The sequence below is a fragment of the Pipistrellus kuhlii genome, unplaced genomic scaffold (assembly GCF_014108245.1).
Source record: "Pipistrellus kuhlii isolate mPipKuh1 unplaced genomic scaffold, mPipKuh1.p scaffold_m20_p_14, whole genome shotgun sequence".
In the NCBI taxonomy this organism is placed as follows: domain Eukaryota; kingdom Metazoa; phylum Chordata; class Mammalia; order Chiroptera; family Vespertilionidae; genus Pipistrellus; species Pipistrellus kuhlii.
Window position 1 is genome coordinate 38,113,177 of NW_023425449.1, and position 12,308 is coordinate 38,125,484.

Genomic DNA, 12,308 nt, shown 5'->3' on the forward strand with positions numbered 1-12,308 from the left:
TCCGGCATGATTAATAAGGCAGTTCTTAATCATGACATGGGGCCATTTTCTTGGAGGACCCCAACCATCCTGGGATTCAGGCCTTTCTGGAATCTCCTCACCTCCAGTGAAAGTCAGACTTTGTGACTTGCTTCTAGTGAACAGAGGTGGGAGAGGTGAGGGAATGTCCTTTCTGTCCTATCTCTGTGGAGACACCCACATGACAAGGGGAGGCCTTCTGCCAACATTCAGAAAGCACTGGAGATCCTGAGTGTGACAACTCAAGAGGAATTGAATCCTTACAACTACTTGACTGGTCAGCTTGGAAGTGGGCTTGCCTCAGGAATACTTCTGGATGAGACCTCTGATGGGACTGATAACCTGGGAACAGCCTCCTGAGAGACCTTTGGGCTGAGGAACCCAGCCATCATGCCCAGACACCTGACCCAGGAAACCATGAGAGAGCGGAAATTTGCTGTTTAAGCTGCTCGATTTGTGCTCCTTTGTAACACAGCCAAACGTCACTGACACGATGGATCTTCTCCAGCCTCACTTAGGGAAGGAAGGTTAGTCTAACTAAAGCAGTGATCGGCAAACAGAGCCAAATATCAACAGGACAACAACTGAAATTTCTTTTGAGAGCCACATTTTTTATACTTAAACTTCTTCTAACACCACTTCCTCAAAATAGACTTGCCCAGGCCGTGGTATTTTGTGGAAGAGCCATACTCAAGAGGCCAAAGAGCCACATGTGGCTCGAGAGCCACCGTTTGCCAACCACAGGTCTAGAGGATAAAGAAATGAGACACCTTGGAACATAGAAGATAAAACACAATGTGCATAGGGGAGCCCATAGTCTATTGGAAATAATGACACAATGGAGTCCAATGCACAACATCAGACACATAAGCCCCAGCAAGAGTGAATGCAGATACAAATGCATCATACTACTTCTATTAGCCATAACAGCTGAGATAGGCAACTCTGAAAGGAAGGTCCCTGTGGGTGTATTATGACATCAATTCTATTTCTAAAAATACTTTATCCTATTTATTAACGCATCATTTAAAATTAGAAACAAATTAAAATTAGAAAGATGTTAACTAGAAAGGCATTCTATTTTAATATCATTTTAATACAATGCCATATTCTTTTCTTTGTAGTGGTGAACCCAGAATTATATTCTAATATTTTAGTATAATAATAAGCATTTATTTTCAGTGCGTTAATTATTTTTTATTCATTAAGTGAGACATAAATACTTCTAATAATTCTGGAAGACAAATGTCCTTACCATCCTACATTTGAAAAGGGGAAATTGAAGTTTCCAAAATAATCATTGATTTGTGAGCATCAACAGCTAGAATCTGGTGGTCCTGGGACCTGAACTTGTTTGTGCTTAAAGTGATATGCCATACCACAAACTCAGAGTTCTTTTCTATAAAGTAGATACTTATAATTAGTACCACTTTGAAGTCAGCCTTAGTGACATACAGATTAACTGCATGTCACTGCTACAATTGATTGATCATTGTGAGTTGAATAACTCCTATGCTACATACTCTAGTGAATGCAAGAGTAACAGAAACATGTCTTGAAAATTCTTCGGTCTATTTTGGGAGGCCTGGGAACGGTAAGGGAAATTAAGCCCTTGTATTCGCAGTTGCTGAATCACAATGACTTAATCCACCACCAGAATTTCAAAACTGAGGGCACTCATGAAGAGAATAGTCCAATCAGAAAAGGCATTTTGTATGTTGTAGAATTTGAGCTAGCATTTAATAATGATTGTAAATCTGTTATGATTCAGAAAAAAATAAATAAATATCACTTAATATTATTTTCAGTTCCTTAGTAGAGGCCACCCAGAGGCTTCCATCTATCTAATGATAAAAATCAGGCATCAAATTTATATCATCCATCTAATGATATAATCATAGCTTCCATCCATCTAATAATATAAATCAGGCATCAAAGGCAGATTTTTCATAAGTGACATAAACAGATGTTGACCAAAAATCTACAGAAAAAAGAGAAAGTTTGAGACCAATCATGGGATCAATGTTCTGGGACAAATGTAAAACAAAATTTAAGGCAAGCATGTAAAGATTTTTTTTTTTAATTAGGCCTAGCCTAGAAACTCTGAAGAGCCCTCTGAAGAACAATGTTCTTTTGTAAGAATTACTCAGCAAGTTTCCAGTAATATCCTCTGAGCTCGAAGCCTGTAGTCCAAACCAAGAAGAGGCCCTTGGGATGATTCATTGGACTGAGGGCAGAAAATAAACCTAATTGATCCTGATGTCAGGACTCTTGCGTTCAGAAGGACATACTTGCTCATGACTTGAGGAGAAGCCTTCTCTATCATCACTGAAGCTATCAGCACCCCTACCTTAGATTGAGTTCTTGGGAAACAGACTCAGAAGGAATTGTATTTGGAAGGTTTATCAGGGAGTATGATTGGCAGCTACACTGATTAGAAAATGAGGAAGGAAGGAAGGAAGGAAGGAAGGAAGGAAGGAAGGAAGGAAGGAAGGAGGAAGGAAGGGAGGAAGGAAGGGAGGGAGGAAAGAAGGAAAGAGAGAGAAAGAGAGAGAGAGAGAGAGAGAGAGAGAGAGAGAGAGAGAGAGAGAGAGAGAAAGAAGTTGCTATTAGTAAGAGTTTTAAAGGATGGGTCTGGTCTGTGTCTATAATGCACTGTGTTCCCTTAAAGATGAAGCAAATAGCAACGAGGAAATTAAGAGGCACTACGTCCCTCTCTGCCTCTGTATTTATTGCATCCCTGCTATCTTTTGTGGGGTGTTTTCATATTGCTTTTAAGACAGGATGACCGGGTAGATAACTGTGCGTCATCCAATAAGTGGAAAGGAGAGGCCCGTGACTTCCAATGAGATGGATACATAAAATAATGGAGACATTTCTAAATTGTGTCTGTTTTTTCTGTATAGGAAAACTCCAGATAAATGTTTCTTAGATTGATTCTTATAGTAACCATAGTAACAGCAAAAGTAAACTGCATTCATCTTAACACATATGATGTCATTGAGCTTCAAAACAATTCTGTAAAGCACCTCTAATTTCATTTTTTCCAAACTGAGGTTTAGGCAAATACATCATTTTTAGAAGGTCAACAACTCGATAAGGTACACCCTGGGTTTAATTCCAAACCCTGTCTTTCAGAGGAGCCACACTGCTCCACAAATCGCTTCCTTTGTTTATATTGAGAATCACAAAATAGTTTATGAAAGTTGTGGAAATATTTAACAATATAATATTAGTGAGTACAGTAAGTATTAAATACAAACAAAATTTATTTTACTTATTTTTTTAATTGTATATAAAAAGTCATGAACATCAAATCTCACAGGGAAGGTGGGGGTGGGTGGGTGGTAGGTAGGAAGAGATCTTGCATGCATGTATGCATAACCCATAGACACAGACAATAGGATGGTGAAGGCCTGGGACAGGGGGTGCAGTGGGCTAGAAGGGGTCAATGGAGGAAAAAGGGGGACATATGTAATACTTTCAACAACAAAGTTTTTTCTTAAAAAATCACAGTGAAAATTTTACTCGCTCCATTCTCTTTTCCTATTTCCAATTCCTCCAAAATAATCACACTTTTAGACATTTCTTATGTTCTTCTATTACTTTCTCTTTTTTAATTTTCAATTGCAGTTTACTCTCAAGAGTACCTTGTATTGGTTTCAGGGTACAGCATAATGGTTAGGCAACCATGTACTTTACATGATGTTCCTTCCCCATGTAGTAGGTTTTCTGTAACATTTCCAGTACCCACCTGGCCATACATAGTTATCACAATGTTATTGATTATAGCCCCTATGTTTTATTTTACATATGCACAGTCATTTTGTAACTACCAATTTGTCCTTCCAAATCCCTGCGCTTCTTTCACCCAGTCCCTCAACCTGCTTCCCCGCTGGCAACCATCAGTCTATTCTCTGCTTCAATTTCCTTTGTTCATTTATTTTTGTTCATTAGGTTCCATATGTAAGACAAATTATATGGTATTTGTCTTTCTCTCACTGACTTATTTCACTGAGCATAATAGCATCTACATCCATCCATGCTGTCACAAATGGCAAGATTTCATTCTATTTTGTGTTTCTACTACTTTCTTATACAAATACAAACATATACAAATCTTGTCACCAGGAAAACACATATAATCCCACTCTCCCATGCCTGGCTCTTTTTTACTTAAGGTATCCATGAGGAATTTTTCATATCAATACATAAGAAGTTTTCCCATGTTTTTTGGAAAAAAAAAATATATATATATACACACACACACACACACACACACACACACATATACATACACAGTGTTCAATTGAATACGTATGTTGTAAATTAGCCTGCCACTTTGGGCTTGTTTCAAATCTTTTACAGTCACAAATCATCCTGCATATATATAATTTCACTTTGCATACAAGGAAATCTTGGAAACAGAGTCACAGATACTGCATTACAAGAAGATGACTAAGATCAATTATCTGTGGAATGGATATGAAAGTGAGTGTAGTCTATACAAGATACTTCTTCTGTCTACCTTTGTTCTAGACTTTTGGCTTTCACTAATCTTATAAAACAAGCTCCTGTGAGGAATGCTTGGTGGTAACCAAGGGCCATTTTACCTTGTCTAACACCTATGTGTCTGGTCCTCAGTGGGAAGATCCAGAGTCGGGGTAGAATATGTGTAACCCTGTGCCCTGATGACCAAATACCATCACTAAATACCGCCTTGACAGAAATCCTTCCCTTTTTCCTTACAGCAGAGTGAACTGCTTAGAAGACCCACTTGTCCACCATGGGTAACCTTTTGAACACCGCCAGCTCCACTGGCACTCATCAATTACTCCAGGTGCATTCATCTAAGGATGTGCATTTGAACTTAATAAATAAACTATCTTCTTAGCCCTGACAGCGGGTATTCTTTTTGGAATTATTGAAATTCTTTTATCACAATTCAACCAGAATTGGAGGAGTTTCCACTGCGGTAGGTTCTCAGGTGCATGCTATTATCTAGCTGCCTAGATAATAGGGTGAAGTAAGGGCTCTGTCTCCCAGGAATCTCTCAGTCCCTTCCTGCCTGAAGGGTGTTCAGAGAGCAGGTCAAGTTCCCGATGCCATTTCTCTGGAGGGAGAGTGCTGCTCAGCATCCCTCAAGTTAGTATTAAAAAATTCAGAAAGTGCTTGCTCAATCCATCAAGTTCATAAGAAATCTCTGTAGTCCAAGTGAAAATGGGTCATCAGAAAGCGACACTTCCAAATATCGAGTAGATAACTGTTTACTTTATCCCTGCTCTAGGTCTCAAAGGAAAATATGACCATTTAATATTTATATTTACACAATTCATAAATGACAGAAGAGAGTCAAGCATAAAACCAAGGTTTTCCCCGTTGGGACCAGTGCTATGAGTGAATTGCCAACTTTCAGCGTGACGGAAGAGTGTTGATCGACCGAGGGATAAGATCCAATCAAAAGGAATTCTGTCTTATCTGGATTCAATTTTAGCAAACTTTTGGCCATTTCCCCACAGCAAGCCAGCCAGCCAAATAAACAGATCTACTGCGAAGAGCTTGTATAAAATTTCCCGAAGCGGAGTGAACGCTCTGCATGTGATCTGCGTGTGGAGAGCTGAGCAGTGTGTCTCCCAGGGCTGGGCACGTGTTAACGAGAAAACCTCTAACCCTTGGGCAGCCTATTAGGCGAGGGCCATCATCTCTCGGTGAGCTCTGGCTGAGGGAAACAGGAAGTAAATAAAAAATGAAACCCACAAACAATGCCAGATACACTTTTGCAGCCAGATACACTTTTGCAGGATTCAAAAGGCCCTTTCTTTTTTTTTTTTTTTTTTTTTTTTTACTGTATTTCCAGTCGGAAGGCAGCAGCTGTCCAACCCAAAGACCCCGGGTAGGAGCAGAAACTCTGCGAAGGGTGTCAGTGAGTCGGTCAGCCCAGTTCCAAGCTGAGGAAGTGCAGTTGATGAGCTATGAAAAGAGCAGAATCTTGACTGAAATTTATTCTAGATCTGATGACAGTTAAGATACTGCTAGAGCTGATCGGCGGTGACTTCCTTCTCTTGAGCTTAGTTAAATTTAAAAAAAATAATAATAAGGTGATATAAGTTAGTCATTTTTTTTTTTTTTTTTTTTTTTTTTTTTTTTTTTTGTGAGCAGGAATTTTTTTTTAAGAAAAAAAAAATTGCAGACTTTAGACATGATGGCAATTTCCCAGAAGTCAGAGATTAACGAGGAGGTTAAACTGAACCTGAGAGACTAATAGCCTTTCACCGGGGAGGAAGCCAGGGATTAGGGCCTAGAAGGAGATGGCGAAAGCTTCAGGATAATGTCATTTAAATCCTCAACAGAAAGCAAATTAAACTCAGAGAAATCTTGATTGCCAGATTTATATGGACTAAGGGATACAAAGTAAATTCAAAACTCTTAAGGACGCCTATGTGTTGGCAATCAAAGAATGTCATCAGAGCAAATATTGAAATCTCTAAGAATAAGCAATTTCAAAGACTTGAAGGTCACCGATCCAAACTAATGACAGAATTCCAGAAAAGAGGATCAGGCAATCTTAGGAGCCAGGGAGGCAAGCAAAGCTGCAAAGAATACAACATTTAAAGGGACAACATCACATTGAGCTTAACAACATCCATCTTTTACCATTTCTAGTAAATTTTATATACAGATGAAAATGGTTCTCAGTGGGCTCTCTCCTTTTGCATATGAAATAAAACAGTTTATCTCCTGTTCCGCATTTTTTTTATCTATACCTTTTATGAGGAAACACAAGAGCTTTGTTTACCTTTTGTTTGTTCTTATTCCTTCTATAGAGGATGTCTGATATTACAGAGCTCTACCATCCAAACATTTGTCACAGCTCGGTCCAAGAAGACCCCAAAATGTCCTAAATATTGCACATAGTGGTCATTATTTTAAAGGCATAGAATTATTAGTGACAGAAAACAGGATTTTGTTTGTTTGTTTGTTTGTTTTGTTTTAGAAAGGATGTCTAGTATATAGCATCTAATCATCACTTTGTCATTTGTGGGGAGGTTATATTTGGTGACCAAAACATTTGACAGATTTTCTTTTAAGTGTGAAACAAAAGCCTGATGTTCACAAGAGCCATGAGGACTGATGGGAATCTGACTGGTTTTCTTTGACGGAAGCAGAGGGAATCTGCAAGGCGGTCACCTTTCCCAGCACTTCAAAGGGCACGGGAAAAGCCAGAACACTCTTAGGACAAGATTCAGGACCAGCTGAACATGCCCCCTGCACTGATCTGAATTTCAGGCAATGCTGCAAGTGCCCTTTAAGGTGGAACGTGGCCTCGCCATCCTGTGTGGGAGTGGAGAGAGTGCTAGCCACTGGGACAGGGCACACCTGGCTCTGACGAAGTAGCCCACGCTATCGGGATAGCCATATCCATGGTCTGGCACGTACCGACAATCTGTCGGGAAGGAGATGAAAACACACAAGTAGCTGGAAGCTCCTCCTGCCTTGATCAACTATATTTCATCCCAAAGAAGACACTTGGGAGAGGCCTCACAACACAAGGCAGGGGAGGGTCTGGTGTTGGCTGGAGGACAGTAATGTGACTTCGCAAACCCTTCTGATTTGGGATTTCTCTGCCACTAGTCACTGAACCTAGGGCAAACTGGGGCAGCACCAGAATACATGAGTGAGGTCTCTGGGTGAGAAGAAATGCGCTTTTTTGTATGTGTGTGGCACCGGGATTTTAAACTAGAGCTGCTCACCAGGAGCAGGTGTGCTGTCTATGGTCTCCAAACCTCACCAAATGGAGCAAAATGTCAGAACATGTGTGTGTGCACAAACTCACTCTCTCACTCTCTCTCTCTCTCTCTCTCTCTCTCTCTCTCTCTCTCTCTCTCTCTTGTCTCTCGCTCTCGCTCTCTCTCTCTCACACACACACACACACACACACACACATAGTGCTCAAACATGCATTTGAGAGGGGCCCCCAAAAATGTAAAAACCACCAATTCCTTTCACCAATTCCCGTGAAAGAGAGCCAGAGGGGGAGAGGAAATATCGAAAAACTGGCACCCAACCCAGCACTCTCTTCCCCAACTCACTAGGAATTGTGCTCACTCCTCCTCCTATGAAATCCCTTTCATATCCAGTTTAACCCCAAGTCACAGCGTGAGTCAAAGCCCAGGAAAGAGTTAAACAGCAACCCCATCTCCTCAGGAGAGAGCTTCAGACCCACAGAAACCACCAGGGGACCTCTGTGGGGTCCTCAAGTGCAGAGGCTACAGGCCAGCCAGCATCACGTGCTAACGGCCAAGCTCCCGGGTCCTCATTAGACACTCCTTCATGAAGGCAGAAACATCTCAGACAAATTAAGCCCTACAGCGTCTACAACGCTTGCTGTTTCGTGAAGCATTTACCACGCTCTGGTCTCTGTTTCACCTTCATTGTGTTCTTTCTGGTGTGCCATCATTCCTGTCATTTCTCCTTGCCCCTGGGGCATTTCTGTTGATTGCAGTGACATCTACTGGTAGAAACACGGACTTCCCCAAACAGGCTTCTCTTGCAAGAATCAAACAGAGCAAGTTAGCCTGGACATCAGGAAGGCTACCCTCCCACCCCCACCCCGACCTCCGCCTTTTTTGCTCCTTAGCTAAAGTAACTCGTGGTACCATGTTAGGGGAGAGTCATAAGGTTTCTTTATAAAGACCCCGGAATTGGTTAATTTTGCACTCTTTCTCCTTGTCATTATAATCTTTGCCATAAGAATGGCTACATTCTGAGAAATGTTCTGTCCTCGGAGCAGTCATTGTCATATGAATGAGCCATCATTCAACCCTAATGCCTGAGATGTTTTATTCTCCCTTCCATGACATCTGAATTACAGTGACAAAGGCGGAAGCAAGAAAAGGAAATGGTACAAATTCTATTGGGCTTTATCACTTTCAATTCTCATTTTGTGCTTCTTTCAAAATCTCGGGGTAAAAACTAGTTTTCCTCTTTAAAAAAAAAAAAGACACAGAATGAGGGAAAGAAGGAAAGGGAAAAATAACGAGTTTATGAAAGCAAACTTCTGGTGTGCAGCTCTTGGAATGGTTTACCTTCACATTTAACACGCCAGGAAAAAATGTTCCTGGAGACATCAAAGCCCAGAAGGTGAGCCAGTCTTTCTCCCTCACAAGCCTGCAGCCAGAGCAGTGCTTTGTTAAAATTATGGCGTGATGTAGCACGGAAAGGGCAGCCCTGCAGAATGTATTACTGAATAATACTGCGTAGCTTGCATCCAACATGATGGGAAAGCCAGGATGCCTCCTATTTAACCATCTCCCACCCCACATTTCTATTTCCTCAATATTCCTCAACATATAAGACAATATTTCAAATCATTGAAAGCTCCAGATGTTCAATTATACTGTCTTTTTTTTCTCTCTCTCTCCTTCCAAAGCATTCTTGTAGTTCTAGTAAGTTGGGGGATGGGAGAGGGTAAACTAGAAAAGTTTTGGAAACCATGTTTTAAAAGGATGAAATTGTTCAATAAAATTAAATCTAACTGATAAAATACATGTTGCATTTGCATCACATATGTGGCATTTGCCAATTTAGGTGTATTGTAAATAGGTACTTTTTCTTTCAAGTGTAACATTTTAATAAAAATTTTGAAATGTTTTATTTTAGGAATGTATTGTCATTGGTACCCCATTATTGTCATGTGACTAAGGTTTGAAATAATATATTTTAGCTTCTGTGAATTTTTTCTAAATTTCCCTTTGAACACAGAGAAATACTAAATGAATTCATATGCAAGACAAATTTAGACATCTTTCTTAAAAGTAGAAAATCTAACTATAGGACTGTTATTTAAGAAAATAAATATCTAAGGTAATAGATATGTGAGAATTCATTTCCAAGGGAGAACAGAGGTGCAGACCTTTGCAAGTCATAAACCTCATACTCAGTATTTCTCTTATCAAGAACTATTCATGTACACAAGAGACTATACTTAAGAATCAAAATATCTTTTGTATAACATTCCAGGAAAAAATGGGCTCTACATTTTGTAGTCACGTGATTAATACTATTTGTAGATGAGCTTTCCAACTTCAATCAGTACATGAACAGTGAGAGGGAGTACTTCATTTAATTATAAAAGTTAAGTTTTTTCCTTTGTTCTCAGAGATTGAACTATGGTATTGAGGTGAAAAAACTAGATTGAATGCAATAATGCTAACTATTATAACAATAAACTAGGTTAGAATATACGTCAAAATTAAAAACAAAATTAAACAGATGGGCTTTACTGGATTTTTAGTGTTCCTACTCAGCGTGAGCTTTGATCACAGTGAATTCCTGCCTGTACATCCCCATAAAGTTGTATATCTCCATCTCAATTTAATTTGAGCTTAACTTGCAGTTTCTTTTGGCCCTGGAAAACATAACATTTAGCAGGCAATTTTGTGGCTTTTTCCAGTACACACATCAAGGAGGAAATTGTCATAGCATCCCAAATGAAACATTCCTATTTCTAATGTTGAATTTTGATGACTCTCCAGTCCTTCCCTGTCCAAAAGATGGTGATGAAATAATTGCTCTTCAATAGCTATTCTACTGAATAACTGTTGAAAATTATTCAGTTAGCCCAATGTAAAGCATGTGTGAAACGAGTAATGTTTAAGAGACTTTGGTATTTTTAGAGAGATGAAAAAATTCGAGTAAGTATCCTACTCTGTTTTCTCAACAAAGAAACTTCTTTCACTTTGTTTTTGTATCATATATAAAGGGAATTGCATTATTCTCTATTTTCTGGGTGAATGAACAGAAGCCAGCAGTGTGTATAACTGTAGATTTTACTTTGAAAACTAAAAGTTCTCTTTTTTTTTTTTTTCCAGAAGTTATAAAGCTATAATTTCAACAAACTTTCTCTGGAAGTAACATCCATTTGCCTAGGCTACATTCCGATAGAGAAGGCAGTATATTTGTAAGGTTTAAAACTCTGTTGTCTAGAATACTTGCTTTATTTTAGGTATAACTTGCATTCCTTCTTCACAATCTTCACCCAGTGTGTATGTGTGTGTGTGTGTGTGTGTGTGTGTGTGTGTGTCCTGATGTCAGACAAGGCAGGCTGCTACAGTTCCACAAAAGAATGGATAGACAGATAGGTAGATGGATATAGATACAGATATAACCTTTTACGAATATCCATATGTTTTAAACTCTCATTAAAAAGTTTAATCATTTATTTCAATTTTTCACAATTGAAACTTAAAAACAAAAAGGAAGAAGTTGAATTTTAAAAAAAGATTTAAAAAATATGAACAATAAATGACAATATATACATAGCAATCAACAATTGAATCTAAAAATCAAAATAAATGAACAAGGACTTAATGATAAGCTGATGAAGAAAATAGAATCAGAGGGGTGGAAACATAGATCAGACTGAGAAATCTCAGGGGGCAGGAGGGAGGGGGCCAAGGACCTTGTATGCACAGACACAGGGTGGGGAAGGCCTGGGGCACGGTGGGAACTGGGCAGAGGGGGCAGTGTGGGGAAGGAGAACATCTGTAATACTCTCAACAATAAAGATTTTTTTTTTCATTTGCCACTAATATTTTCCTTTATTTATCCCTTTCCACCTATCTTCATAACGTTCCTTACTTTTAGGCAGAATGAGAAAACCTTCCTAGGTGTGTATGCCAACATGCATGTGTCCATTCATCGATCCATTTGTTTGTTTATTGCTCTGATAAGATGTGTTAACACGACAGCGAGGAGCAGAAAAGCAGGATCATTAGCACAGGGTGTGGGGGTGGCGCTTCTCGGCACACGGGCGCCTAAGAAGATGAAACATCTGCCTCCCCAACACACTGATAATATCCAGAGCCTGTGAGTCCGTATTTCTGTCCCAAGTTCACAAACGCAGTGCCCGGCCTTCCCCACCTTTGCAGAGATCAGGCAGATGGTACTTCCCGTTTTGGTGGCCTCGCCTGCAGAACAGTAAACAGGCTGCTGTGTACCTGGGACAAGCCGCATAGGAACCTGGCCTGGTGGGGCAGGCAGACGCACGCAGGGCTCTCATCACAGGAGCAAAGCTCACCCTGGTGCTGCCCTGTGTCCTGAGTGACAGGTTCCTGCGGGAAGACTCTCTGACAGGCGTGGTGTGGCGTCACCTGCTGGAATCAATGTAAATGTTCTTCGAGGAGGGGGACCAGTCATCACCCGCATTCCCACCCCCAGCCCTGAGAAATGCAGCAATCCCCCCAATAGAGCATAAAGCGCGTCTGACTCAGGGAAGCATGCGCAAGACA